Genomic DNA, 4,111 nt, shown 5'->3' on the forward strand with positions numbered 1-4,111 from the left:
CGGTTCCACTTGATGCAGACGGAAGCTTGGCATCAAAGGTCTCGTGGTGGCGGTCGGCGGAACTGCTGTCTGACAACGTTATCGTTCCGCCGGCCCAACAGGGAGGTTTCGCCTCCAAGGTGTTGTGCCGAATGTCGCTGGCGTTGCTTTCTGACAGAGCTCCATTCGCCTGAGAGGGAGGAGTCTCCACGACACCTTTGACGCAAACCTCGAAGGTGTCGTGGTGGCCGTGGTCCGGCGAGTGAGAAATTGTGCTGGCATCTCCCATCGCGCCGGTCGTACACTCAGCTGTGTTGCCAGAGGGCAGGCCGTCCTGTTCCGCAGGTCCTCTCCCCAGGGAGGGATCTTTATCCTGGGATGTTGACGCATCGCATTCGTTGCTTTGCGTGAAGCTGAGCTGCGATGCGGCTAAGGGGGAAGGCTTGGACGATTCATCAAGGGTTGCCGCCCTTGCTAAATTCGACTCAACGCTCGCCTTCGGTGCACCGCTGCAAAGCAATTGCATGTCGGAAGGAGATACGTTGACAGTGAAGTTTACACTCTGCTCCATGAAGGAATCAAATGAGTAATCGGTACAGTCCGGTAAGCTCTCATTGTACAACCAGAAGATGGAAGCATTTGTCTCCGGTTTGCGTGCTTGGCTGCCGTTCGCTTTTCCCTCCGTCCTTGGCGTCTGGAAGGAAGCCAATTTAGAGTTGCTGTTCATGATTTCCACCATCGTACCAGGCTTTCTGAACGATGTCCTTGCAATCAGAGGCGTTGCCGGCAGGTTTTTCAGTAGCGAGATCTCCTCCATTGTGCGATGATGCGTGTTGTCATTTTCTGTGACTTCAAGGAGACTGAGATCTGGGAAGTCACGCTCATCCAAATAGTGCCTCTTAGCTGGTGGCGTTACTCCTGGGGGAATGTTTTCTGTCGTTTCATCCGCTTCTGGACTTTCCACAACAGATGAGGAACACCCTGTCGTCAGATCAGCCATCGTCGACGTCTTGCCGTCGGCAAAGACGATGTTATTAGACTTCAATTGGGCCTGATCGACGGGCAGATACTTTCTCAAATATCTGCAGCCTGCAGATGAAAAGCACAGCGTTTCATTTCATTTGGTATGCCACAATTACGACAGATAGCGCTTAAAAAATAAAATTGTCATGAAAAAGCTGGGGGGGGGCGGGTTTCTTACTCATTTCTGAACGTGAAACCCAATTCCATAGAATAATTTGGCAGACGCAGAAGCTTTTTTTCTTGCACGTTGCTTACAGATGATGAATACTCAACATTCAGCGTCGCAGAGAATATTTTCCAGAGCCTATACAAAGTCAATTTTTATTCGCTTTGACGGATGCCATAGCTTTTCTTCATTTCCACTTCATCAGCAAGCCCTATCGGAGCCTGATAATGATCCTGAGCATTTCAATCAGGTGTGTTGCAGCAGGCAGCCATGGAAAACCTGCAGGACACCGGCCGCCGAGGACCGGACTTGACACCGGTGCTGAATCCAGTCAAATGTTGGTGATAACAGTCAAGTTATTCCTGCGGACATCCCCACAGTGACAACTCAAGCCCAAGCAAACTTTTGCGAGTGTTGGCTAGATTATGGAATAGTGCACGAGACGCTCCATGTACAGCACTTTGTATGCAGCGACGGCTGTTTGAAAGTGCTCTATAAATACAGTTGAGTTGAGACATGCATTTCTATTTTCTGAGGCATTGAATTTTTGATTTCTCTTAACCGTGTCTGAGAGCCATAATCATACATTGGCTAATACTAGAGGCTTGAAATAGGGATATTTCATTCTGAATGGAATGACATGGGTTTCACATTATGAAATGAGTTTCGAAAAATATTTTTTCCATGTTATTTTTAGATGTCGGATGTATCACGCCCACACACACTCACAAATGAAGATGTACGTGTATCAAAAGATAACAAGCGGCAACGTTTGTTGTCCCAATTGTGACAACCGTTAAAAGATGTCTTTGGGACGTCCGTTGTCAGAAAACTACGTACCCAACACAGTTGATCTTCGACTCGCTGACTCGTCAAGTATGCGTACAGCCTGAGAACATCCACAAAAGAAAAAGACGGCAGTGGCTTTGGGCTTGCTGAAATAACTACCATTTAATTTGAAACGACTTTCAATAAGTTTCCAACCAATCACAGCAGCGAGTACCTTTCTTCGCGTACGTGACATCAGTTTTGCCTATACCGCCCCCGTTCGCCTTGGTGGGGAAACTGCACACATGCGTCGAAAATGTGACAAAAGCGCCCCTTAGTGGACAGATAGGATGTTTGCGTCGATGGATTTTCGCGCTGAAATGAGGGTTCCGATGTTCTAAACATCATTCACTCGCAATCCCGGGGAATTATTTTTCTTCGTCAATGACGAAACAGCAAATCGAGTTGCACTTTCTTGACAATGCCTTTCTAATTCGTTTCCTTCCAACGCAAACACTTCAAATGTGTTTTTCCAAATTTTATTGAATCTTGAAGAAACGGAATAAAGGACCCCAGAAGATGTCCGCTTAAAGCATCAACTCCAGCATCACTCGAAGCTGCTTTTGGTGTTTGGTCCCCCTGTGATGACTCTCCTGCTTGATTGCGTGTGTCACATCGCTTGTCACGTCCGGGTTTGAGGCCTGCCAAGTGTCCTCTAAGGGGGATCAAACAACAGAAATAGAAAGGAGAATTCACTTGTGCTCTGTCTTCTACCGTTGTTCCCCGGTAGGTAGGTATGACGACGCAGGTATAAGGACAGCAACTTTTCATGCACCGTGGAGTGGAACGGAATAACGTTTAGCTCACATCTAACATTGCACAACACAGACCTATTCAGGATGACGTCACACGTAACGACGTGAATCCCTACAGTTCAAAATACATGATCATTTGTGCCGTGCCAGTCTTCCAGAATATTTCGATTTCCATTCATATTGATCGATGGCGCAGCCCTCCATCAAAGCGCCCTCAAACCCGCATTGCAAGACGGGCACGCCTCTTTTCTCGGTTGGTCATGTGACGTTTGCAATGCGAGTCCGAGGGCACGTTTATGTCCATTTCAGTTGATAGCAGAGGGCGGTGAGATTGCACATTTCACACTTTTTTTCCCACGATTTCTTACCTTGACCTTTGCCATGAACTTTGAAAGGAGAATTCACTTGTGCTCTGTCTTCTACCGTTGTTCCCCGGTAGGTAGGTATGACGACGCAGGTATAAGGACAGCAACTTTTCATGCACCGTGGAGTGGAACGGAATAACGTTTAGCTCACATCTAACATTGCACAGCTCAGACCTATTCAGGATGACGTCACACGTAACGACGTGAATCCCTACAGTCCAAAATACATGATCATTTGTGCCGTGTCAGTCTTCCAGAATACTTCGATTTCCATTCATATTGACCGATGGCGCAGCCCTCCATCAAAGCGCCCTCAAACCCGCATTGCAAGACGGGCACGCCTCTTTTTTGGGTTGGTCATGTGACGTTTGCAATGCGAGTCCGAGGGTACGTTTATGTCCATTTCAGTTGATAGCAGACAGCGGTGAGATTGCACATTTCACACTTTTTTTCCCACGATTTCTTACCTTGACCTTTGCCATGAGGTGCCACTAGATAGCGCCTCAGCCCATCTAACTTAATGAACTTAATGCCGTGTTGTCGAAGCTGTGTTCACTCCCACATTTCTACAATGGAATCGACTTGATAAGACGACCCCGGGGTTGCGGGTTCGATTCCCGGCCCTTCTGACCACGTCGAAGTGTCCTTGAGCAAGGTACTGTAAGCGCGAAGCGCTTGAAGCTCCTTGCACGTGGAAAAGTGCGAGACAGCAGAAAGCACACTTGGGCGACAGCTTGAACTACTAAAAACTCTTTGGTTTCCCTGTTTGCGAAATTATAGTTCAACTACGACATTGAACTTTTCGAAGGGGTGTCAATCGCTGCTTGTCGATGGGTGCCACTAGATAGCGCCTCAAATAACCCTAAAAACTCTTTGGTTTCCCTGTTTGCAAAATTGTAGTTCAACTACGACATTCAACTTTTCGAAGGGGTGTCAATCGCTGCTTGTCGATTAAGTAGGACTTACAGTGCTCCGGAGGAGTTGGATGAGGCGGC

At 47.6% G+C, this 4,111-nt stretch overlaps 1 protein-coding gene across 1 annotated transcript in view; it reads right to left on the minus strand.

Moving 5' to 3' along the window:
* The window catches only part of LOC109524010 (transcription factor 7-like), a 22,120-nt gene extending 18,015 nt beyond the window's left edge, over positions 1-4,105 (minus strand). The window contains exon 1 of the mRNA XM_019883577.1: positions 4,083-4,105. The gene's annotated coding sequence lies outside the window, so the exon portion shown is untranslated. The remainder of the gene's footprint in view (positions 1-4,082) is intronic.
* Between the last annotated feature and the right edge of the window lie 6 nt (positions 4,106-4,111).

This window comes from Hippocampus comes, unplaced genomic scaffold (genome assembly GCF_001891065.2).
Source record: "Hippocampus comes isolate QL1 unplaced genomic scaffold, H_comes_QL1_v1.1 scaffold367, whole genome shotgun sequence".
Lineage (NCBI taxonomy): Eukaryota > Metazoa > Chordata > Actinopteri > Syngnathiformes > Syngnathidae > Hippocampus > Hippocampus comes.